The 27,412-nt window shown below is 36.9% G+C and overlaps 1 protein-coding gene across 4 annotated transcripts in view; it reads left to right on the top strand.

Moving 5' to 3' along the window:
* Positions 1–27,412, top strand: part of CDH12 (cadherin 12) — a 1,057,614-nt gene that overhangs the window by 759,566 nt on the left and 270,636 nt on the right. The window lies entirely within an intron of this gene.

Raw genomic sequence — 27,412 nt, 5'->3', positions numbered from 1 at the left:
CGGTGCATCACCAAATAAGCCAAACAAAGAGAGCCAGAGCTAGGTTATGAATGACGCTGAGGCTGAGAACCGAAAAATATATTTAATGGACCAGGCACCATACCGTCTACCAGCTACTTTTGTCACTTTGTTTAACATGACAGTATAGTCTTTGTTTGTTCTTTTTTAAAATATTTTTTAATGTTTATTTATTGTTGAGAGAGAGAGAGAGAGAGAGAGAGAGAGAGAGAGAGAGAGAGAGAGAACGAGCAGGGGAGGGGCAGAGAGAGAGGAAGACACAGAATCCAGAGCAGGCTCCAGGCTCTAAGCTGTCAGCACAGAGCCTGATGCCTGGCTCGAACCCATGAACAGTGAGATCATGACTTGAGCCGAGGTCGGACCCTTAACCAACTGAGCCACCCAGGCGCCCCAGTCTTTGTTTATTCTTGATTGAAGAAAACAGTATCTCTCTCTCCCTTCTTCCTCTCCCTTCTCCCTTCTCCTTTCTCCCTCTCCCTCTCCCTCTCCCTCTCCCTCTCCCTCTCTTTCTTTCTCTTTCTTTCTTGCCCTACTGCTCTCCGAGCTTAATGGAAATGGGGGAAGGAAAACCAGAATTCATAACTTTAAGATATTTTTTTCCCCTCACAAGTTTCTATATCCATACCCTCAGATAGTATCTGTTAATCTCTTGGTGAGTCAATTGATTCAGCTATTAAAGAAAATAGTATCATAGAAAAATAACCGCTTTAATTTTTTAAATCCATAAAAATCCAGATTATAAATTTTTACCAAATTCTGCTCTGTTCAAAAATACTTTCTTCTAAGAAATGGTACACAAGTTAATCCAGGCTAACATACATAGGAAATTAAATTTAATAAAATGATAATACCTAAAAATCTAGAAATATCACATACTGTGAAATGTTAGCATTGGTTTCTCTGGTTAGTGAGATTATAAGAGTGATTTATAGATTCACATGTTCTACTTTGTTGCTATGTTTCCAAAGTTTCTAAAATGAAAATGTATCATTTAATAGGGAAATAGAGGTAAAAAACATAATAACAATAACATTAGAGCTTAGTATTTACATTTTTGTGTATGTATTCTTGGTTTTATTGAAGTTTTCTTAAGATACAATATACAACACTTCATATAATAAGTATCGAGCAAAGGAGAGAGAGTGCTGAAAGCCAGTACTAAAAATCAAACAGCAATAAGTCGTGTATTTGTTCTTTTACACCAGGATCTTCTCACCTCAGGGAGAAATATGTAAGAAAGGAAAAGCTAATGAAAGGTTATTAAAATAAGAATGACCCCTACGTGGTCTCAGAGGACATTACAATAAAGAAAAAAGAAAAAAAAACCTGAGAGAATATGAAATTATTCTGTTTTGAGGTCTATTCTTCTTTGGTCATAATTTAATTTTAATATTAAAATAACCACTAGTACCCTTTATTGAAAGCTCAGTATGCTAATCTCCTCCTGTGTATATTCTCTCATAACAACTATATGAGGTGAAAAGTTCTACTATAATGTTCCTTTAACAGAAATGAATGTTTAGAGAGATTTGGTGATAGAGAGTAGAGAACATGTATGAAGTCACACAGCCAGAAAGCTATGGAGCAAGTAATCAAATCCAGGTTTTAACGTCAAAACTTTGCTTTGTCCACTCAACTCTATGCTCCCTCGACACCATCGCTAGAAAACTTGGCAAATTATGTTGATGTATATTTTGATCAAGCTTTGCTGAGCTTGGAGATCTATATCATCGTAGTATTTAAAGTTTTTCAGTGTAACCGGGAGTTGAAAGAGAAAAAAAAAAGCACATGATACAATTAATCTAGATGATAAAATACTTACAGTAAATTTAAGGGTAAGGTTTGGATAACTCTATACCTTTTTGTTTAAGTTCGTTTCTTTTTTAGGTTGCCTACTGATATAATCATCCAATTAGATAATATGGCTGAGTCTATAGCTTCTTCTGTGTTGCAAAAGTAGTCATAACTGCTAAAATTAAGAAAGAAATATGCAAGTGTGGGTATATACACATATGAATGTATCAAAAAGAATAGACCCGCGGCGCCTGGGTGGCTCAGTCAGTTAAGCGTCCGACTTCGGCTCAGGTCATGATCTCGCGGTTCGTGAGTTCAAGCCCCACGTCAGGTCTGTGCTGAGGGCTCAGAGCCTGGAGCCTGTTTCAAATTCTGTGTCTCCCTCTCTGACCCTCCCCCATTCATGCTCTGTCTCTCTTTGTTTCAAAAATAAATAAACGTTAAAAAAAAAAAAAAAAAAAAAGAACAGACCCTTGTCCTGAGGGAAAATCCTCCTGGGCATATCAGAAATTCTCATATAACAGTATATGCAAAAACAATGCAAAGTACCTCAGTTGAGTTGAAGTCTACTTTTTTATTCTTTTTAAAGAATAAAAAAACTTTAACCTAACGTATATTTAATTTTCTTTTCACATTACCTAAAAAAATAGCAGAGATGCTTCATTTACCTGATACTCTTGAATGATCTCTAAATACATTAATACTTTATAATCTTACAGCAAATGGCCTAAAGAAAAAAAATAATAATATGAGCAACATTAAATTGTTTTACATCTCACAGTAACTTTAAAATTAAGTCTAGAATTGAAATCTATGTAATCCTGTACTTAAATGTATGTTTACTTACACGAAGTCATTTATTCCAACCAGTTCTGTAACAATTATAGTACTTATGTGTATATTTACACATTTGAAGTTTGAAATATATTTGATGGCTTTGTAGGAACTTTCTCTTTGTTTCTGATGGGCAGATATAAAGCTTCCAAAGGTAGGTCATCTTTCATCCAGTAAGAGCCTAAAGTGTCTCACTGACAGCACATAAACAAGATGTGTATTAACAAAAATGACTTCTGGGATGGCACAATTACAATGCAAAGTGTTGGAAAATATGAAGCATCTCTTGACCAAAATTGAAGACAGATGGTGAACAAGTATATTATATAAAAGTGCAACTGCACAGGGGATATTCGAGTGGGCAGAATGTGATTATGTAAATGAAAAATTCACTTGTAACCAAGAGTGCCAAATACATAGTGAAACTCAATTGAATTATTCAACAAAGTACAGAGAATGTTCCTGGATTTATGATCATAGCCTAAAGGGTTGATCTCTGGACAAATGGGAAGGCGGCTACATATGATCCATGTTCCTCTTACCTAACCTTTTTCTATTTCACTTAATGTAGCATAAAGGGTGATTTTTAAAGGTATATCTCTCTTTTGTATAACTTCATTTGAATAGTGTTCTTATTTTGTCAGATCAGTAACTGTCATCTTAGAAACTAATTTGACAATTCAAGGCACATTTAGATGTAGCCTGGATGTTACCTCCACAGGGGTATGACTTGAAAAGGGATCACAGGAAAAGGACCCTGAGCAACTACCACCACCCGCTATGATGCTGTGAATTTTAGGGAATGTATCTTTGCTCATCTAGATGACCAAAACTTTGTCCACAGTTCCTACAGCTCTCAAAACCCTTGGAATTTCTTTGTGATGGGAGCCATAAAGGGGTCTCTTGTTATGCTAATGAGGTGATTTTTGGAATACACCTGAGGATGGGGGCTGGTTGCCAGGAGAACCAACCACTGGAGTAGAAGATTGAAATTCTCAGTCCTCCCTCACCCCACCGCACTCCCCAACCTCCAGGGAGGGGATTAGGGCTGGACACTGAATAGATTGCCAATGGCCAATGGCTTAATCAATAATGCCTATGTAATGAAACGTTCATAAAATCCCCAAAGAAGAGGGCACTGAGAGCTTTCATGTTGGTTAACATGTGCAGATGTGGAAAGGAAGGTTTGCGTAGAGAGGGCACGGAAACTCTGAGCACCTTTCCACATACCTTGCCCTCTTCACCTCTTTCATCTGGCTCTTCCTGAATTATATCCTTTTGTAATAAACTGGTAATCTAGTAAGCAAGATGTTTCTTTGAGTTTGATGAGCTGCTCTTACAAGTTAAACAGACCCAAGAAGGAGGTCGTTGGAAATTTTGATCTACAGCTAGTAGGTCAGAAGTACATGTGGTAACCTGGGCTAGTGACTGGTGTCCAAAGTGGGAGTGGAGGGTGGAAAATCTTGTAGGACTGAACCCTTAAGCTGTGGGATCTCATGCTATCTCTGGGTAGATAGTGCCTGGATTGAGTTGAATTGTGGGACAGTCCACTAATGTCCAAGAATTCCTTGGTTATGTGTGGATGAATCCTGTCCCTCACCACCACCCCCCACGTGCTTTGAAACTCAGAGCCATATCACCCAGCCATTTAAGAAAATAACAGGAATAGGATTTGAACAGTTTGAGGTTCTCAGATCATATGCTATGGTTCAGTAGACATAGTTCAACTCTCTGTGACTGTGATGAATCCATGGTTGTATACCTTTGATAATCTGAGAAATCTCTTTTAACATCTTTTCTTTTTTAAGTTTATTTATTTATTTTGAGAGAGACAGAAACAGCAGGCATGTGGGAGGTTAGAGAGAGAGAGGGAAAGAGAGAATCCCAAGCAGGCTCCAAGCTGCCAACCGTGGAGCCTGATGGAAGGCTCGGACCTACAAACCATGGGATCATGACCTGAGCTAAAACCAAGAGTCAGACACTTAACTGACTGAGCCACCCACGGGCCCATCTTTTAACATCTTGAATAAAGAAAATATACTTGTTTGTGATGTCAGCACAGACTCAAACATTAGGGTTCCGCGTGTCCATTCTTTTTTCTCTTGCTTACTGTTAAGAACTGTGTGAGATTTTAACCTGCTTTCAGGCTAAAAAGTCAGCCTGCCACAGTGCCATGGATGCAGGGACTAGGCATGAGACTCATGAGTCAGAGACAGTTGACTGTGTTACTCACAGTGACAGCAGTAGCCATTGTATCAGGTTTTTCTTGTGCCATTTCCTGAATCTTGAATCTCGTGACGTGATGTGGAAAAGACCAAGTGACACCTGCACAGGCCGTGAGTTGAATTAGAAAACTGAATGCTTTATGATGGGCCATTAAGCATATTTGACTTTTGTTCTGGAGGGAGATATTATCTCTCTATCCCAAGACTATAAATAGATACGACCATTGCGACAGGAAAATACCGCATGTTTACCTTCCATCCTTTATTTTTGTTAATGTTTATTTGTTTATTTTTGAGAGAGAGAGAGAGAGAGCATGAGCAGGGGAGGGGCAGAGACAGAGAGACAGAATCCCAAGCAGGCTCCGCACTGTCAGTACAGAGCCAGATGCGGGGCTCAAACTCATGAACTGTGAGATCATGACATGAGCTGAAATCAAGAGTTGGAGGCTTGATCCACTGAGCACCCCCAGTCACCCTTATCTTCCATTTTTTAAAAGATGATCCAGAAAGGCAACCAGTGCCTCATTTGCACGATGTGCAGAAACACAAGAGAGGCACGAAGAATTGTCTTCCTTAAAAATATCATAAACAGTAATATGAACTATGATAATCACCGCTTTCCAGAGCACGGAGTATTTTTACACACACGTTAATGATGCTTCTTTTTATCAAGGATTTGTCTCAAAATATCCTGTTAATTGCTTGGTAAAATTTATAAACCTTGTTCCAACTTTACATTTCACAATCTAAAAATAATTCTCTCAAGTCAGCGATGTGTTTATACTCTTTAAATTAATATAGTACTAATATATAAAACTTTAATTTTCTTTAGGGAATCACTGAAAAAAAAAACATTATCAGTGCTCCAAAGCCCTTTGAAATTCATTATGAGCCTAATATTGCATAAAGAGAAGCCTTTTCCAACCTGTTCACCATTTGTCGCCTGTGTTATCACTCAGGATGACATTTCTTGGACAATGAAATCTCTCCATCTCTAAGTGTTGGAGTTGCCCACATGATGAGTCTGTAGTTACTTTGTTCTCTCCGTCAGACCCTGGGTGTACAAAATTGAGTTAACCATGTGCTTCAGGTCCTGATTCACTAACATCCTTACTTGATGTGGTACCTACCATTCTTCATATGATTTCCTGTCACCCCTCTTCCATGCCTCCACGTGTGTAGAAAAAGTTATTCAAGAGAATGCGATGTGTGTCCTTACCAATCCCTTTCCCGTACTTTGCCTTAGATACTGTCATAGAAACATTGGTGTCATTTTGATTGTTCTTGATTCTTACATTGTAGAAACTATTTTTGTTAATTTTTTTCCCATTTCATGTTTTCCACTCAACATTACGGTTGTGAGATTGAGCTATGATGCTGCGTGTGAATCTAGTTCATTACTTCTGATTTCTTTATAGTATCTTGTACCTGTAACACATTTTATATCTCTGCTGCTGTGGTGATGAACAGCGATGTGCCTACCTCCATTTATGAACAACATAGTGATAAAAATCTTCCTGTTTATATCCTTATGGACCTATGGGGAAAACAAGTCATAGTTTATATACATTCACTAATTAAGACCAGCGTCCTTTACGTCACCAACTGCTCCCTTTGTTCCATATCTTCTTCTTGCTAATGATTATGAATTTCTGGTGAATTATTATTATATATTAAGCTTTTTTAGTATAATTTTCCTTCATTTTACTGAGGTAACTTTTTCAAGTTTGTTTATTTATTTATTTATTTATTTATTTATTTATTTAGAGACAGAGACAGAGAGAGAGAGACAGAGAGAGAGAGTACACAAATGAGGAAGGGGCAAAGAGAGAGGGAGGGAGTGAATCCCAAGCAGGCTCTGCATTCAGCACAGAACCTGACACGGGGGTTGGTCTCACAACTGTGAGATCCCAACCTGAGCCGAAATCAAGAGTCTGATGCTTAACCGACTGAACACCCAGGCCCCCTTTACTGAGGTTATGAATCTTTCCATTTTGATACCACATAGAATTGAGGCTCTTTACTTTGAAAATAGCCCAGTACCTATCAATATACTCAAATTTTTAAGCCTGTAAAGTAGATCTGTTTCAAAACGAGTAGAAATGTGGTGTTGCAGCATGTCCTAGAGGTTAGTTTTAACACACTTAATGCACTTAAACTTGGCTCATCGCAAGTTGGGACTCCGTCCGATGGGCAGCTGAGAGAAAAGGAAAACACCAGGACCACACACGACGACGTGCAGGGCAAATAAACAAGAGAAACTCTCATGATTTCCTCTCCTACCATCTGAGTTTTGCCAAAAGTCTTGCCTATGAGACTTTAGCTCTCTCATTTCAGTATTTTTTTTTTTTCTGTTAGAGCATATAGAGGTTCAAAAGTGATGCCTCTTGCACCATCCAGAGTTGGTGCCACTGTGCAGTGTGCCTGGAGCAGTAGGACAGCAAGAGATCTATAGATGCACAAAGTTATCTACCAGGTACAGAGTATTTTTTTAGTGCAAACTGTAGAGGAATTCTTTTCTGGAACACAAAGAACTCAGATTTTTGGTTAACTCAGGCCAGTGGTGGTGTGGAGCCCCTAGGATAGGCAGGCTGAACCCCACTGTGTCTTAATTTCCTCATTTGTTAACTATGGATACTTAAAAAAGAAAAAGTATGACATTTGTAAGCATTAAATGACTAATCGCATAATGTTTTTAGAAGAGTGTCCAGAATATTGTCAAATGCAATAAACATTAACTCTTAGTATATTACAACATTATTACCTGTGTTAGTTATTAAAAGATATTAGGACAATTGGCATTCCAAAATGTAGCTAATTACTTACCCGATTCTATATGTTAAATTGGATTCCAAGAGAGTCAAAGATTTACATAAGAAGGAAATGAGAGTACCAGCTAGATGAAACATCAGAAAACAGACACCACACCCGGAATTCTTAATGGGAACAAAACAAATTCAACCACGAAATGTGAAGTTTCTGCTGTTATAATAATCCATAAACATTAAAACACACATTCCAACCTAGAAATAGTCATCTGACCAACATTATGTAGTACCTGAAAAGCCTCGCGTTCAGCTCTGCCAGCTCAGAGCCTGGAGCCTGCTTCCGATTCTGTGTCTCCCTCTCTCTCTGCCCCTCTCCCACTCGCTCTCTCGCGCTCTCTCTCTTTCTCTCTCTCTCTCTCTCTCAAAAATAAGTAAGCATTAAAAACTTTATATATTTTTTTTCATCTATGATTAGCTTAAAGGTCAAAATTCTAGAAATAAGGATTTTACAGGATAAGGAGCTATTGGTTCTCATATACTTTGGGCCGGAGTATAAATCAAAGTATTTACTTTGGAGGACAATTTGGCAATAAAGCTAATGTTTGAAATACACACATTTGTGGACCTATCAGGACAGATGTTGCTTGCAAGGACCTTCAGGGTATACTCCTTCTAGGGCAGCGCTGATAAAAATAAAGCTAACTTTAACTTCATTTTTTTCCTCTGTCCATCTCTCTCTCCTTCCTCATTTAAACGGACTCCAAATTAAACAATATCCCTTTCCCAATAAATACCTTACAAAGACTGGGTAACCTACAAAAATGAACATTCTCCAAACTTATATCCAGAACCATTTATGATCCTCATTTCTTATGATCTAACTCAAACATCCACAAAGAAACTGGCAGTCGTTATTAAGCAGCCAAACTTTTAAAAAGTATTTTTTAATACATGTACAAAGATAACAAATAAATACCTACTTTGTATGCTATACCTGGTATAAGGTGGTGCTGTATCTGTTTACTTGCAGGTTTCTAGTATTGATTGATTAGCTTCTCGATCTATAAAGCTGTAGGTTTACCATTAAATTTTCTCATAATATTCCATTGTGAGTTCACCTAGAGTGAGACTGTTTCTTTGTTTCATTTCAATGCATGCTACCCCTACAAATGCATTATTGATTTTTCTTCCAAACCATAATGATGCAAAGTGCAGCAGCTTGACAAATTTACGTTTATTACCAAATACCTGGCTTGACAAGCAGGTGGGACTTCCTTTACTTACATAGTACCATTGTTTCCTATACTTTTATGTTGCGTTTGATAAACATTCAGTTTGAAATGGTATATGAAATTAATGGAAACTATAACCTTCCAATTAAATAAGAAATGGAAATGCCTTTCTTTTTTACTGCTGTCTCTACATAACCTTCAATTCAGAATCAGTGATTTTGAAAGCCTAGAATTGCCCAGATTTTTGAGCTGGAAAGCCATCTAGCTTCTGGATTTTATTAATTGTTTAATAAGCAATAAACTCTGAACTGCATAAGAAGCGATAAGGACTCTGCTGGCAGCAGAGAGGGAATCCGATGCAATTTATGAAATTAAAGAAAAGCTCAGCACCTGTCCAAGTCAATATTCATCTACGTGTTCACACCAGCAAATCGAGGGCAGTTCGTTTATCATTTGAGAGAATCTGTGCTGAGAGCAGCTGCCTAACTGCTAAGATCCCCCCGCCCTTATCATTCGGTTAGCAGAAAGAATGGAAACTACCTGCATCACACCCTAGAGTTCAGTGGTAACGTATTTTTCACCTATTTTAAGAGCATGACAAGTCCTAAGAGAGAAAGAGACAGGGTGAAAGAAGAAAAAGAATAATAAAGAGAGAGTGAGAAAAAAAAGATAGATAGAAATGTTGTTAGATCTGCTGCCTTGAGACCGGATGCATCAAGATCCAAGCTCAGAAGCTGTCACGGAATTATGGCTACTGTTTGTCTTTCTCTGTCACCCATCTGCTGTCTCTAAGTGCAGAAAGTGAGAGCAGGCATCTGCTGAAATACCGTATTCATTAATCATGAGAGCAGGGAGCATGCAGAAGTCACACTAGGGACATTACTTCAGAGCCTCTAATGATGTAGGTCAGTGCGGATTAGTGTCTATTCCTCATGCTGGGATGTGGTGTGTTTTCTACTGTATGTTGAAGGGTATCTATCCTTTCAAAGCAATCAAGGGACATTATCTGAAAGTTCATATCTCAATTAGAAAGAATACATGTTGGTTAGTGATGGATGAAGCTTTCTGGGCATCACAATGTCTTACTTAATACGTCTCTCGGTTCCATTTTTTTTTTTTCCCACATATTTCATGTATTTGAAAGAGAATTAAGCACACGATGGTTTTATGGATGCGGAAGGTCTGGCATTCATACCCACTTATCAGGAATACATTCCTGCTGTACTTCTTAAAAGGTTCTGTTTAAAAGATCTTCAGATTTTAGAGGTCAGCCAGCAAGCTATGGCCAAATCTTGCTCACTGCCTGATTTTGTAAACATAATCCTATTGAAACACAGCCACACCCATTTGGTTCCATATTGTTGATAACTTCTCTTAGGCCACAGTGGCAGTTGGGTACTTGACAGAATTTAAGGCCCACAAAGCCAAAAATCTTTCTTATCAGATGCTTTACAGAAAATATTTGCTAATCCCTGGATTATAACATTAGTATAAATCTGTCTGATACACGATCTCAGTTGCCTCATCTACATTTTATATAATTCCATCATTTGTATGGAATTTTTTGGAAATAATATTTTACTGCTTCCTTAGATTTATGAGATTTAAAAAAACAAACAAACAAACAAAACTGAACAACTGTTCTCCCCCCCCAGGCTCCACCTTTTGACCATTTCTCTTTTATTCTATTTACTTTTATTTTTTCTGTTTCCTTTGGTATTTTTTAAAGTTTATTTATTTATTTTTGAGAGAGAGGATGAGTAGGGGAGAGGGGCCAAAGATAGAGGGAGAGAGAGAGAGAATCCCCAACAGGCCCCATACCGCCAGCACGGAGCCCGATATGTGGCTTGAACCAACAAAACTGTGAGATCAAGACCTGAGCCTAAACCAAGAGTTGGACGCTTAACTGAGTGAGCCATCCAGATGCCCCTCCATTTGTATATAATAATCTTTATAAAAGTGGAAAATCCTACTAGGCATATTTGAAGTTGACATAGGTCTGACTGTTGTCCACAGGAACACTGGAAGCAATTACACCTTACATGTTCTAGGAAAATGAAATAGTCCGTGTGGCATTATACATTTTCTAAAAAGGTCTTGATTAAGAAATTAAAAAAGTTTGGAAGTCTGCAAGTAAAAAAATAATAATAAAAACAGTCATGTTCTACAATCTTGCAAGTCAATTATAAATTTCTTAGAATAATACATAAACATACAACACATACACACAGAGTACATGATCAATGTTTTAAATATGGGAATTAAAATATTCAAGTAATTACATCAGCATCATTTGTATTATCTCCCTAGGGAAGGGACCATATGGATAGAAAATTGTCAGTTTTGTTCAGTGATAGACTGCAAGTGTTTAACATTGTGCCTAGATAAATATAAATGGCTGCTGAATAAATATTTGTATGCTGAAGAAATAGCAAAAATCTGGGGCCAATATAGGTCATTTAAATTTCCTTTTGATACAGTATTTACAAATTTTCATCAAAAGGACATATCTGACTGTCATAATACAAGTTAGTAATTTGAATAAATAATGCAATGATATAGTTTGGAAATGATACTCTAGTAAAATATTACAGCAGAAGAGATCAAGATCATTTCAGGGGTGCCTGGGTGGCTCAGTTGGTCACCCTCTTACCTCGGCTTAGGTCATGATCTCATGGTCATGGGTTTGAGCCCCACATTGGACTCTCTACTATCAGCACCGAACCCACTTAGGATCCTCTGTCCCCCCTCTGTCTGCACCTCCCCTGCTCCCTCGCTCTCTTTATCTCAAAAAATAAATAAAACATTTAAAAAATTTAAAAAAAAACATAAATTTCACATGGCACAGCTGATACCTTGATAAATAACATGCATCCCTTAACTGTTTGAATAATTGAGTAACAAATAAAATATATTTCAATGAGTAAAATGATAGAGTCGTGACCAAAAGAAGAAAAAACATTCATGTTCCCTGTGCTACAAGAAAGTCAGGAGAGCCATGGCATACAGGGATATTTTAATCAATCAACAGTGTAATATAGTAATTTGTAATTTAAATACATATTTTTTAAAGGTAGTGTGGGTTCTCTAAATTAAAAGTTATCATAATAATGTGGCATACACTAGATAAAGCAGCCATAGCAATGCTTGTAAGACTTTATAGAGAGTTCCAGAATTCTTTTTTGGAGATTTACAATTGAAACTTCGCAATGAGAAACATCAAGAGTTAAATAGATAATTCTAAGGAAAAATAGTATCTTTTTTAGCCTTCTGTGATCTCAGTATCGCCTGTCTGGTGTTAGACTTTGAGAATGTTTGCTGCTTACTGTTTCTCTTCTGTAATAGCTCTCCTTCCTTTCCTCCCCGGTCCCCATATTTTTCTCCTTGAAAACTACAATCCAATCCCTATTTATGGTTCTGAATGTATGCCTTATTATGTCTAAGCTGCAAGAAAAATGTGTTATTTAAGGTTTAAAAATCATAAAATCATTTAAGAAAATGGTTAGTCATGTTACTCATAGCTGTTTACCCAAGAAAAGTGAGAGCATGTATCCATACAGACTTGGATGCATAAGTTCTTAGCAGCTTTATTTGTAATAGTCAAAAACTGGCAACAACTGAAATGTCCATCAACAATTAAATGGGTAAACAAGTTGTGGCATATCCATACAGTGTAGTAGTGTAAAATAAATTCTACTCAGACATAACAAGGAAAAAATGAATAATAAATACAAGTATTTTTTGAGAGCAACATTTTTTTGGGGGGAAGCTGTTGATTTAGTGTTGGATCTTTATTATTTTCAAGAGTTAATGAGGAGCACCTGGGTGGCTCAGTTGGTTGAGCATCTGACTTCAGCTCAGGTCATTATCTCAGGGTTCCTGGGTTTGAGCCTTCTATCGGGCTCTGCACTGACAGCCTGGAATCTGCTTCAGATTCTCTCTCTCTCTCTCTCTCTCTCTCTCTCTCTCTCTCTCTCTAAAAAATAAATGAATAAACAAACAAACAAACAAACATTTCAGAAAAAAAAAATTCTGAATCATGAATGCCTCCTAGCATTGAACCTGTGGCTCAGGACTGGAAAGGTGATATCCTGGACCCCAGTGTATAAGTGTCTGTAGATCACAGAGGCAATTTGTTCTAGTTATCTTTGCCTTGTGCCCCTTTCTTTGTACAATATGACACAAAGTTTGGGGTTGTTAATCAGAGACAGGGAAGTGGACTACGAGGTCTCTGGGATCATGGACAGGTCAGTTTTTTTTTTTTATGACAAATCCAGATGTCTGAAAGGTTGCCACCCTGCTCCCCATTGCTATGGCCTCAGAAATGCAAATGATGGTGCTATCCTTCCAGGCCATTGCCAGAGTAAAGGAAAGAAAAGAAGAAAGGATTTCATAAATAGTCAAGGTAGTTTTGTCTTGATCCATCCTCGGGAGGAAGCAGGACATCTTGATGTCGGTTACTCCTCTTCCCCTCCTTCAGTTTGGTCCAGAGGTCTCCAGCATCTGCACAGAACTAGATATCAGGCAGAACCTTCTTCCGCTGTGAGATGCATACTCAAGGCCTGAGGTTTTGGCTGTCATTTGGGTAGTGAAGAGGATCTGGTGTAGTCCCTTCCCAGGAGACTCAAAGGCAATCTTTGTTCTTAGTGATTCCCACATCTGAAGGGTGGGAAAAAGTTGGAAATGTCAGTTTGGAGATTTGCAGCCAAATATTTGAGGAAACTAGAACAGTTCAGGATCCAGTCCAGTTTACAGGCATATAACAAAACCTCTAAGACAATTAACAGGATTATAATCTAAAGTAGCCAAAGGTGCAAATAATTTTCTCTTTACAGTTACCCCCCATTTTTTACCAAAGATAATCAGAGTAAAACTAATTTGTTTGTATTAAACTCAGCCTGACTATTTCCATAACTGTAGCAAGAATAGCGATTAACCATACAAGTTCTTTTTAAGACTGCTTTGTTGCAACTTTTCATAAGGAGTCCCAGATTGAACTCTCAAAAGTCTCAGAGGCCAGAAAGCCAAACCAAGGACTGGCCATTAGATTTACCTGTAATATCCTTTCAGTCAAAGTTTTAGTAATATACTCAATCTTTTCAATTGTGTCCTGTTATAAGAAGAACAGATTCTTATTGAACTTAGGCAGATAGCTAACTATATTACCATGAAAAGAATACTCAAGCGTTGCTAAATTCTGAAAGGATTAAGTAGGGAGAAACAGTAAATGGTTTCACTTTTGTTTACAAAGGTATACTTTACTAACTTGCAGTAAGTCATAGCATAAGTATAGCATCTCCTTAAATCTGCAAGAACAAAGTATCAAGGAACTAGCAGTGTTTCAAAGAGTCATGAGTAATCATGATGATTGTCTTAGTTAATCAACCCCATCTAATTAATATTTGTTCTGCTTGAATCCAGTTTTTCCACTAGTTTTGGAAAATCTTACCCAGTTCAGTTTTATAATCTTAACGTTTTCAGAAGTTTGTACTTGTGAAAAGTCCATGAGCTTTCTTGAAGTGAGACATTCTTGCAGGAATATTTTTGTGGAAGCATCAGAGTAAAACAGTATCTCGATGAGTAACAAAAGATTTACAAATGACCATGATTTTTTTTTTTTAACGTTTATTTATTTTTTGAGACAGAGAGAGACAGACATGAACGGGGGAGGGGCAGAGAGAGAGGGAGATACAGAATCGGAAGCAGGCTCCAGGGTCTGAGCCATCAGCCCAGAGCCCGACGCGGGGCTCGAACTCGCGGACCGCGAGATCGTGACCTGAGCCGAAGTCAGACGCTTAACCGACTGAGCCACCCAGGTGCCCCCAAATGACCATGATTAAAGACCTGATGAGAGTTCACTATAATGCAGTTAATAAGGAAATTTGGTTATTTCTGTGAAATACAACATTTTAAGATAATACCTAGAATGACATTATATCAGGATATATCATAATTTTAAGAATTTCATATAATTTTTGGAGTGCTGATATTAATATATACCTATTTAAATATAAGGTAAACAAGGTTTGGCATACTTCTCATTTGCCAATGATTTACATGTAACTTAATGTATCAAATACACCTAATTCACTTAATCTCTTTTTTATAAAAATAATTTTTAATTTTTTTTTTAATTTTTTAGTTCAAATATAATAAACCAATAGACTTCTAGTAGTTTCACATGTGCAATATAATGTTTCAACAATTCTATACATTTCTCAGTGCTCATGAAAATAAGTATACTCAATTTCTCTTATCTATTTCACCCATCCCCCTCCTCACCGCCTCTCTGGCAACCACCAGTTTGTTCTCTGTATTTGAGAGTCTATTTTTTGGTTTGTCTCTTTTTTTTTCTTTGTTCATTGCTTTGTTTCTTAAATTCCATATACGGATGAAATCCTATGTTATTTTTCTTTCTCTGACTTATCTCACTTAGCATTATGCACTCTAGGTCCATCCATTTTGTTGTACATGGCAAGATTTCATATTTTTTATGGCTGAATAATATTCCATTATACATCCCATCTGCTTTATCCATTCATCTGTCATTGGACACTTGGGTTGCTTCCATATCTTGGCTATTGTAAATAACATTGCAATAAAGAAAGGAGTACTCATATCCAAATTCATTTTTGTTTTTGTTTTCATTTTCTTGGGGTAAATACCCATTCCATTAGTGGAATTACTGGGTCAGATATAATTCCATTTTTAATTTTTTGAGGAACCTTCATACTATTTTCCACAGTGGCTGCGCTAATTTGCATTCCTACCAACAGTGCACAAAGGTTCCTTTTTCTCCACATCCTCACCAGCACTTATATTTTGTCTTTTCAATTTTAGCCCTTCTGACAGGTGTAAACTGATATCTCATTGTGTTTTTAATTTGCATTTCCCTGAAAATTAGTGATGTTGAGCATCTTTTCATGTGTCTTAGCTATCTGTATGTCTTCCTTGGAAAAATGTCTATTCAGGTCCTCCAACCATTGGAATAGGATTATTTGTTTCCTTGGTGTTGAGCTGTATAAGTGTTTCATATATTTTGGATATTAGCCCCTTATCAGATGTATCATTTGCAAACATCTTCTGCCATTCAGTAGGTTGCCTTTTTTTTGTTTTGCTGATGGTTTCCTTTGCTGTGCAAAAGCTTTTTATTTTGGTGTATTTTCAATATTTACTTTTGTTCCTCTTGCCTGTGGAGACATCAAGAAAAATGTTTCTATGTCCTATGTCAGAGAAAATACTGCCTATGTTTTCCTCTAGGAATATTATTGTTTCAAGGTCTCACATTTATGTTCATGTTGAGTTTATTTTTGTATATGGTGTAAGAAAGGGGTCCCATTTCATTCTCTTGCATGTAGCTGTCCAGTTTTTCCAACACCTTTGTTTCAGAGACTGTCTTTTCCACATTGTATGTTCCTGCCTTTTTTCTCTCGGTCAGTTGACCCTGTAATCCTGGGTTTATTTCTGGGCTCTCTGTTCTGTTCTACTGATCTATGTGTCTATCTTTGCACCAGTATCATATTGTTTCGATCAATATGCTTTGTAATGGTCTTGAAATTGGGATTGTGATATCTCTAGCTTTGCTCTTCTTTTTCAAGACTGCTTTGGTCATTTGGGCTCTGTTGTAGCTACATACAAATTTTAAGATTGGTCTGTTCTGGTTCTGTGAAATTTTTGTCAGTATCTTGATAAGGATTGCATTAATCTGTAGATTGCTTTCGGTAGTGTGGAATTTTTAACAATATTGGTTCTTCTCATCTATGAGCATGGAGTATCTTTCCATTTGTTTGTGCCATCTTCAATTTCTTTCATCAGTGTTTCATAGCTTTTGGAGTACAGGTCTTTCACCAACTTGGTTAGGTTTATTTCTAAGTATTTTATTATTCTTGGTAAAATTATAAATGGGATTGTTTTCTTGATTCTGTTTCATATCAAAATTTCCAGCTGTTCCAGGGGCCTATTGAATGTCTCTTATCTCAAAGTTAGTTTTGAGTCAAAAAGACATTATTTAGAATGTGAAGTTTAGGAAGTTTGTCAAAAATACAAAAAAAAGTTTGAACATTTAACTAAATAAGATCCTGGATTATTATGAAATAATACTTAATTATCTATTTAACCAAAGTGACAAAAAAAAGATTTTAAGACAATATAGGAGGTTACATAGTTGTTAGCAAAAATTAGCTTGTAATACTGAGAAATTTCAATTTTATTAAGTAATCAAAGAGGTGATTAAGACAACATAAAGCATAGGATATTATTTTGATAAAATATGAAATTCTTGTGAAATTCTTGTTTTCTAGGCAGATTACTTTAAAGGTGAAGAAAACCCTTCATAATCTCTTATTACAAAGAACAGAACAGTAATTCAGGAAAACTTTGTCATGTTAACAGAGAACACCAAAGTTTAATTTTGTACCAGCTTACTTTTGATATTAAAGCTCATTCACTTAATTAAAATTATTCCAATTTTAGACAGCCCAGATCACACACATAGATTCCTTCCCAAAGATTTATTTTCCACAAGCCTTCTAAGACGTTTTCCTCATTAAAACACACATTTTATTTTGCTTACATGTGGACATATTTCCCTTATTATTTCTAGTAGCTTTAATCGCATACATTAATTAGAATTCTTAACCCTTAGAAACCTTACTTCCTAGGAAAACTAAGAAGTAAACAATTGTGAACTGTTTGTTATAACACCTTTCTTTAGATTGGCAAATTCAAGAACATATATATTTAATAATTTCTAGAAGCATATTTCTTCCTCAACTTTCCAGTGTAACACTAACACCTCCAGATATCTTACAGATAAACCTATGTTCAGTAATAAATATTTCAGTATTTTATCTTATTTGCAAATGATGTAAGTATTTAATAACTACCCATCATCTAATTTAACTTAGCAAAACTCTAAGGAGTTAAGTCACCAAAAAGATTTGGGAAAATTATTTGATTAGACACAAATATTGCTGAAAGTTCATTATGCACTGATTATCTTATGTCTATTAACTTTTTCTTAATAATTATATTTAAATTAGTCATGAAAATTTCACAAGAGCTAACCATCTTTAAATTATCGTTTTTGCTGACAAACTGTAAGAGGTAACATGAATCCATTTGACCATTAGTTAGTGGAGGTAGAATAAAAGCATCATACTTAATGCTGATAGCGCTAAAGACATGCTAGTTTCACTTAAACCGACAACTTAAACTAGCTTTTGTACTGAATGTGTTTCTAGATCATGGGAACCCAAAATTCATTTGGATTAAGTTCCTGTCATATTTCTGAGTCTTAATTTTATAGAAGCACTTAATTTTCTTTAAGCTAATTAAACCAAGCTCTTTTGCCAATTAATTTTGACAGCAGCGTTCAGAGGTAGAAAATACCACGTATCTACAACATAAATACATATACAGACACATGAACATACAGACACAAAAAGAGACCATATAGCTTCCATTTTAAAATTGCTGCCATAAATTAGGTGCAATAATACAAAATTTATTAGGTATTAAAAGAAGTTGGACCTATTCAAATAACCTCTCTCCTTTCCTGCTCCTTCAGGTAAGAATTATCTACCAGAAGTTTGCATGTCAAAGAGATGGTCTGCATAAGAGTTCTGGAGAAGTCCCTTCTCCAGAAGGGAGATATGGGCATAACAATTACTTCTCAAAGGCAGAGGGGAAAAAAATGAAAACTCTTCCTGGAAAGACTTTTGTTCCCCCATAGCAAGAAATTTTGCAATTCTTACAAGTTTTTTGAAATAAACAGGATGTTTTGGTGTTGGTAAAAAAAAGATTAGTGGACTTTGAATTGTTTGTGGAGCTACATCTCTGATCTTGTATAGACTAGATTTGTAAAACAAGGACAGCTATTTTTAATTCCTCAAAAGTTGAGTTGCCACCTACATGATATCAAGGGCTAACACACCCATCCCTCTAGGTTGGAACGTTTTCCCTCTGGGTGCATTGAGCTTAGGAGAGAGGCCTAAAAATTTCCTATCAGAGTTTGAATATTCCCCTCCAACTGATCAAACTTCTGATCATAAAGTTATTTTTTTTTTTCCCAAATATCTTGTCAGCTTTCCACTGGGACAAATAATAAATATTTCTGTCAGTACTGAAAAAGCCCATTAATTTTAGTTTCCCCTTGGTTGTTTAGGAGAATAATATAGCAGTTTATCAGAAAATCTCTCAGAATTCTATCAGCTTTGAGAGTGCCCCATGTAGGTGGGAGTCCTCATTCTGGAGTAGATATGGGAGCATTCAAAAGGATGTTGAAGAATTTGCATAGGGTCTTTGAGGACAATGTCTTTTCCAGTGGCCCAGTTGATTATAACTGAGACTTCAATCCTTGAGGCCACATTTTGATGATGGACCCCTAGAAGCATGCAATGTGGGAGCTGAGGTGTTTCAGATTCCTTTTATGCCTTTAATATTTCATTATTTTTTTGCAATGCATCTTTCATTGAGGTTATTTTGGAATCTTAAAGCCCTTAGGAAACTTTTACATGACAATTAAAATAGGTAGCTCATTCTATTTGTTTAGTGTGAGAACCCTTACTTTCAAGTTCACTTTAAATTTTTTTTAATGTTTATTCATTTTTTGAGAGAGAGAGAGATAGATAGGAGCATTAGTGGAGGAGGGGCAGAGAGAGAGGGAGACACAGAATCCAACATAGGCTCCAGGCTCTGAGCTGTCAGCACAAAGCCTGATGCGGGGTTCAAACTCAGAAACCTTGAGAGATCATGACCTGAGCCAAAATCAGATGCTTAACAAACTGAGCCACCCAGGAGCCCCTCAAGTTCACTTTTTAAAGAGAAGGCCTTGTCTAATTGGAATGTGCCCCATAATAGCCACTGTAATTATAGGCGGTCTTTGTTAAAACTTTGCCTTTTTTTTTTTTTTTTCATTTTTTTTTCAACTTTTTTTTTTTTTTTTTTTTTTTTTTTATTTATTTTTGGGACAGAGAGAGACAGAGCATGAACGGGGGAGGGGCAGAGAGAGAGGGAGACACAGAATCGGAAACAGGCTCCAGGCTCTGAGCCATCGGCCCAGAGCCTGACGCGGGGCTCGAACTCACAGACCGCGAGATCGTGACCTGGCTGAAGTCGGACGCTTAACCGACTGCGCCACCCAGGCGCCCCAGGGTTTTTTTTTTTTTTTCATTTTAAATATCTTCAGCTTCCATGAGCCACAGTTCCTTAAAACAAAATGAGCTAGTACACTCAACTCTTTGGGTATAAAGGGTTGCATTTCTTTTAGTTAGGCCTTTGGATTCCTCAGAGCCAAACTAATACCTGAGAGGGATATGCCACAGGTTTGGGAATTGTGGGGTGTTTTACAGTACCTCAGAATTGCATGTAAATTTCCTTGAGGTTGGTGGTCAACCTAGTGTCAATCTGACCCATTTTCTGACCAAATTACCTCCTCACAGGAATCTTTTTGAAGTAGCTAGCACTAATAGCTTTTAAATGCTTGACTTATGCCCACTATTTTTTGCAGCTTTCTTGCTTCTGAGTTCCCCATTAGCAGTAGCCATTACTAGACCCAGTCCAGTTCAAACTGGTCCCTAGTCCAACCGTGGACCTAGTTTGGTTTTTAAATTGGGCTCTGTCCAATACTGGCCGGGAACTACCAAACAATTCCCATAGAACTTTGGATTGGTGAAAAGGATTGAACCAGCAGTTATCAACAAAGGGGAACTGTGGACTAATTTCAAACAAAAGAAGAAGCGTAGTTGTCACCAACAGTTACCAAAGTGGAATCTGGGCAAGGATTCCAGACTAAACCACCAACAGTTCCCAACATGGAATCTGTGGACAGAAGCAAGGGCTGGGATATTCTGCTCAAAATCCTGGGAATCATAATTTGAAATACTGTTAGTTTTCAGTGTGGAATCTGGGGACTGGGGAGAGCACTTAACTAGCAGACTCCAAAATGGGGATTTCAATACTGATTCCAAATAAATAGGAAGCTGCAGCTACCACCACCAGTTCCCAGTGTGGAATCTGGGAATCTGGGGATGAAACCAAGGGCTGGGTTTCTGATCAAATGGGGAACTGATTGGAAAGTCAATTAGGTCAAGAGCTCAACACAAAGAGGGTAGAGTTCAGAACAGAGAAGAGCTTTCCCATGGTTTTTAGAAAGTGTTAGTAGGATACCTACCTGAGTTTCTAATGTCCTCAGAAGTTCACTTCATATCTTGTGCCTGCCAACATATCTGTTAAAAGACAAAATTCAGCTGAGTACATTTAAGTATCCAGTTGGCTTACTCAACCATTCATGTGTAGGGCAATCCTATCTAACAAGTTGAAATGAGTTCTATCAAATGGAACGATTTTATAGGCAGAAATGGGACAGGACAAGGTTATTGGTAAAAGAAATGAAAGGATTATTTTAGGCAAGGTTACCTTCCATTAGGAAAAAGCAGGGACAGGGGGCGGTTATGGGACAGATTACCTCACCCATGCTGGCCAGGAAATTTAAGCAAGTTTGATTTAAATTTCCACTTCTGAGAGAGGTTGAAACTGCAGTTTAGTCTTGGTTGGCTGTCGTGGAGGGAAGCTTTTTCTTTTCTTTTCTCGTTTTCTTTCCTTTTTCCTTTACTTTCTCTTTCCTTTACTTTCTCTTTTCTTTTCTTTTCTTTTCTTTTCTTTTCTTTTCTTTTCTTTTCTTTTCTTTTCTTTTCTTTTTCCCCTCTATTTCTTTTCTTCTCTTTCTTTTCTTGCCTTTCTTTTCTTGTCTTTTCTTTTCTTTTCTTTTCTTTTCTTTTCTTTTTCTTTTCTTCTCTTTTCTTTTCTTTTAACAGTGTAGCATCTGTACAAGTCAGAGAGCAAGGATAAATGAACTCCACAAATTAAGCTCATAGAGAGTAATTATCACCTTGAGACATCTTTGTTACATTCCCAAAAAGCAACGGAAATTGGTTTGCTGTCTCTACTTCGCAGTGTCAAATTCATGAATGACAAGAGTTGGGATTAAGGTTTGCTGCATCAGAGAAGGTAAATTTCCTTTTGGTGTGGGTTTAGTAACCTAGAGCCTGCTTCAGATTTTATGTCTCCTTCTCTCTCTGACCCTCCCCTGCTCGAGCTCTGTTTCTCTCTCTCTCTCTCTCTTTCTTTCTCTCTCTCAAAAATAAACATTAAAAAATCAAACAAAAAAAAATAAAACCTTCAGAAAATTTTTCTAGAGTCAAATTCTTGAACTATCAGATTTGCTTAGAATCTTTAAATAAATTATGGATGATAATGAAATTTATACAATATGAAACAAAATTTTAAATATAAAGTTAAATAAACCACATTTAAAAAGTTATGTTTTTGAGGTAAAGAGTTACATGAGGACAAGTATGAGTTTATTGTTGATATTTTTATAATTTCCAGATTACATAAATTATTTTCTTTTTCTTTGTAATATGAAAAACAAGACCTTCCTCTGTATTATTTGAAATTAAAAGACCATTTATATAGAAGATGGGATGGGGGGCAGTAAAGTTTCTTCCTTTCTTCTTTTCTTTCTTTCTTTCTTTCTTTCTTTCTTTCTTTCTTTCTTTCTTTCTTTCTTTCAACTTTAAGATGTGTCCTTGTAAAATTACAGGCCACAGACACAATCATCACTAAAGATTTCCAAGATGCAGGTAGCCTTAGAGTGATACTCATAATAAAGAATCATTTGTAATAACTAACATATCCGTCAGCCTAATAAAATATCTTCCAACATAGACCCTTTCAGTATAATTTGCAGGAAGTAGACCTTTTATCTGGAGTTATTCTTCAAAGCACACACAGCTGAGATTATGTAAATAACTGTGGAAACCACAGCCTTTGGATATCTCTCAGCTTTGGAGACTCACATAATGGGTATTTCACATACAAGTATCCCCTCCTTTGATATATGATCATTTAAAAAAAGCTCTCTTTTGCTCAAAGGAATGTTTGACTCCAGAGACCCATTGTCAGGTCTGAAAAGTCTTCAGAAAGCCACTTTGGCTCTACAAAAGTTTAGGAATAATGGAGAAATATAAATTTTTAAACACTACACCCGAAATCCAGTATATGGAATAGCACACACCTCTGGTGATGTCCTTTGTAACAAATACATCTTCTTTAAAGGTTCACATGTTTCCATAGGGTGCTGACACCTCAGAATAAGTCTGCTATTCTCGCTCTGATAACAACACCATTGGTGCCGGGGCAAGTGGTCCCAGTTTGATGGCTCAGGATAGTTTTTCCTTGTGATTTAGGCTTTGTTTCATGCCTGGGGGGAGTTGTTTCTCTTTCACTTAAGAACCAGAGTCCTACAATCTCCTTACATTACTTTCCTTGTGATATAGCACTTTAAAAGCTCCCTGGCTGACAACTGTGGCCGGAGGCTGGGATCTGCTGGGAGCAGCATCATGCACTGAAAATAATATCAGTTCATCTGTTCACCAAGGGACCACAGTATATAGAGTCCTGGAACGGCTTTTAGGACTACACTGCAACAGCATGAGTTAGGAGATGCACAGGGACACACGTTCTAATTTAGTGAGGAGTTTAAAAAACGCTTGATTTCATCATGTATATAGGCCACAGACATGAGAACGTTGTTGATTGTGTCCTCACATTTCCAATGCTGCTCGGCAGATCGTTACTTAGCGTAAAACTATGCAATGAACAGATCTGTTTTGTTCCAAAACCCGTCTTTTTATTCACCTATTTTATTATGATTTGACTAAGTATACCAAGGCTGGAAGCAACCCCCAAATTCAGAGTTGTCAAGTCGGTCTAACAGACTGCCCTCTCCTCTGGCTGAACCTGGCACGCATCCCCACATCAAACTGTCTGCAAAGAAGCCTGCACAGCTGGAATCCACCTTACCTGCATCTCTGTAGGACACTGCTTCGGGTCATCTGGCCTGTCTAACACTTTACTGGGTGGATTTGCTGGGCTGTGGTGTGGTTTCTTAATTCTCAGGCACCATCCAATTCTGTCAGCACACTGGCCCTGTCAATTTTTGCAATTCTCCACCAACCCCCGTCTCTGCCGAGAATTATGTGTCTCTTTTCACATCCCGGTCGGTGAATGCAGGGAGTCCCCAGTCTCCTGACTGAAAGGGAACTAAGTTGACCTGATAGCTTCAATTCACTAACTTTACAAAAGATCTAAAGGAGTCTAAGGAAACTTAAGCTGCCCTAATGTTATTGAAATAGTTACTTAGCTTTGGAAAAGAGAATGTATTTGGAAGTCAAGTCTTTAGGCTCATATTCCTTGTCTTGTTAGGATTTGAAACCCTCAAGGTTTTCATCTATTTATGCATTCACTAATATAGGGGCGGCATAGAAGAGCATCCAAGAGGATGAACTCTGAAGTCAAATTGCCCAGATTCAAACCTGCCTGCTACGTATTCATTTGTGGACCAGGACCGTGTCATTTTTCTGTTACTCCATTTCCTTTGCGAAATGAGCATTAATAGTAGCACCTTCTTCACAAAGGTGCGAATGCACATGCATCTGTAATATAAATTATTCCTACTGTTATTAATAAAAACTAAAGGGTTTGAAGTCAGGAGAGGGGGTAGAAGGCAAGGCTGGTGCAGAGGTAGATCATGCAAGTCCTCTTAAGCTCATGTGTGTGGTATTAAAAATCCTAACTTCAAGATGTACTCTCTTCGTGACTTTCAAATGTATAACATTCTGTTGTTAACTATTGTCTCCATGCTGTACATTACGTCTTCAATTCGCACTGAGACAGCTTTAAGTTGTTAATTACAGATGTTTCTACTACAGTATGATATGTGAGTTTCTAGAAAGCTTTGCATTCCGTAGAATTTATATTAAAACAGCAGGATTCATGGGCAAAAAAAGAAAAAAATAATAAGATTTTGTGCAAATCCCTAAAACTTTTGAAGTCACCCCTCGCAATCATCATCCTAAGGGAACTATGAGCATCAAGGGACTGCTAATAAGTAAATATCCCTTTAAATATAAAATTGTATCTTAAGGAGAAAGAAAAAAAAAGTTTGAGGTACATAAAAGTGGAAGAATAAAACATGTGTCCGAACAGAGCCAGAGGAAAGACCATGTGAACATGAGAAAAATGGGGATATGAGTCCACACTGTTCTCCCCCATAGTGCCAGTTAACTTCAGCCTTACTACAATATCTTGTGTTTGTGTTTGGCTATTATTTTTTTTTGTGAGCTAAATTTTTAATGGGTTGAGGAATTAGCTTATGAAACAACATACTTTTCATGTTATAATCAAGTTCTTCTCTACTTAACTAATCATTTATAAGCCGATCTCCTCGCGTTACAGACACACATTTTAGTGTAACAGAAGGGGAATGATGTAAACAGATGAGAAGTTCTAAAAGATTACTCTATCGAGGATCAACACTCAGACTTTGGATACTTCAACTCCAGAGGAGAAAGGGTAGCTGGAACCAGACTGGTTGCTGTGATGACGAATATACCCAGGTGCCCAACGTCAAAAATCCCTGATATAAAAAACAAAACAAAAGAAAACAAAGAACCCACGTGCTTAAAGAAATAACCCTAGGTGTCGCTGCTGTCTAACTGAGTTTTGATATCGTAGATCCCCTAAAATGTGGAGGTGAAAAATTTCATGGAACAGAAAAATAAAAATGCAGCCTAATTACATATATTAGACTAGGTTTGGGAAGTCAGAGTTCCTGCCACTCATCTTTTCTATTCATGTTTATCGCCCCTGCTGCCCTGTGTACATGTGGGCTAGGATTGACCTGAGTGTTGGGGAGACACATGGAAGAAAGGGAAAGACTAAGAAATTAGAACACTTTGGATGTTGATGTTAGTTAGTAATGTCAACTTGAGTACAGATGAAGAAAGTATGTGCACTGTGCCTGCTCAGACTTATTGAAAACCGTTGCAAATATTTTCTGACCTCTTCAGCATATTGTCAACATAGACATAAACAGTTCATGCTCGGTATTTGGTTTTGAATATTGTGAACGAATTACTGAAGTGGCAACCGTAGTTTGTGATTTAAATTCTTGCTGTCCAATAAAAAAATAATGCAAACCACATATATAATTTTAACTTTCTAGTAAACACATTAAAAAAGGAAAAAGAAATAGGCGAGGTTAATTTTAATAGTTTTTTTTTTTAACCAAACATATCCAAAATGTTATCATGTCAACAAGTAATAAACATAGAAATTGAAATATTCTACATTCTTCCTTATTTGTATTAATTCTCTGAAATTTGCTACCTAAATTAAAAATCTCAAATTGCCACATTTCAGCTAAATAGCCACATATGGCTACTGGTTACCGTATTGGACAATCCGCATCTAAGTTGACTTTTTATGAACATGATTTTGCCAGAATAAAAAGCTACAATTAAACATATACCTACATATGTCTTTGTCAGTATCTAACAGTCTCACCCCTTCAAACAAAAGAAAAATTATCATATCTTGTTTTATTTCTTTTTGGGGAGAGTATTCTTATAGAATGCTTTCAAATTAAAATTTTTGGATGTCTCCCATCTCGTATTTATTTCAAGCATGGTTCCCACATTAAATGTTTAAATTTGAATATCTGTGAGGATCGCATTATCATGTTGGTTATGTTGTAGATAACTGAATAAGCATGGAGCTGAAGTGCAGCTGACAAGTTGCCATGTTTTAGAGACGTTTAATTAAACATATATTGATTTTGATTTTAGTTCTCTTGTTTTGGAAGCATTCTATATAATTTCTAGCCTCCAACATTTTTGGCTCTTGAAAAGCTTCCAATTTTAGTCTGTAGGCAGTGAGTGTGTAGTGCCAAGTGTATAAAACCGTGCTGGCTTGAACTGCATTTTCCCCATCCCTGCTCCCAGGGTGTATAGGGTTGTTCTTGTCCATTTCGTTCTCAGTGCAATTGTCATGTAAAGCTGGCTTTTGCTGCTGTAAGTTCTGCCATCAGGATATTCTGTCTGTTGTGTTTTTGTTTTTGTTTTAGTTTCTTTGTTTGTTTTTCCTCCCCCAGGCATTAGTAAATTTGCTCTCATTTATTTTTCTTTACATTTATTTTCTGCTTCTGATTTAAGAAAGACAAGGATTGTGTATGTTTTCTCACTGACTGTACCATAAAAGATTTTGTAGACACTCGATAAACCTTAAATAAGTGAATGAAAAAAAAAAAAAAAAGAGTTGCTTGTTGTAAGGAAGAGGTCAAAACTCCCTTTACCTAAATTCAGAAGAGAGGTTATCTGTGTGGTGGGGATCCAAGGTTGCTCCAAGTGCACTCCTTATACAAAATAATTCCCACATATCCAGGCTAGAGAAGCAATTCTCTAAAGTTAAAGCTTATACAGGCTTATAAAACCATCTGACATTATCATTCAGTAATATCATTGAATTACATTTAGTAATTTATCTTGTTCTTTCCTGGAAGGTCTGATTCTTCCTATTCTCCAACTTTAGGGATTTTCTTTCGCTTTTTAATTTTTTTGTTCCTAAGTGTATGGTTCTCGATCTTGGCATATTTTGCTTCTTGGAGATATTTGGTAATGCCTGGAGAAAATGTTGGTTG

This window comes from Neofelis nebulosa, chromosome 1 (genome assembly GCF_028018385.1).
Source record: "Neofelis nebulosa isolate mNeoNeb1 chromosome 1, mNeoNeb1.pri, whole genome shotgun sequence".
Lineage (NCBI taxonomy): Eukaryota > Metazoa > Chordata > Mammalia > Carnivora > Felidae > Neofelis > Neofelis nebulosa.
Note: the sequence above shows the minus strand (reverse complement) of the source record. Positions and strands in the feature narration are given on the sequence as shown.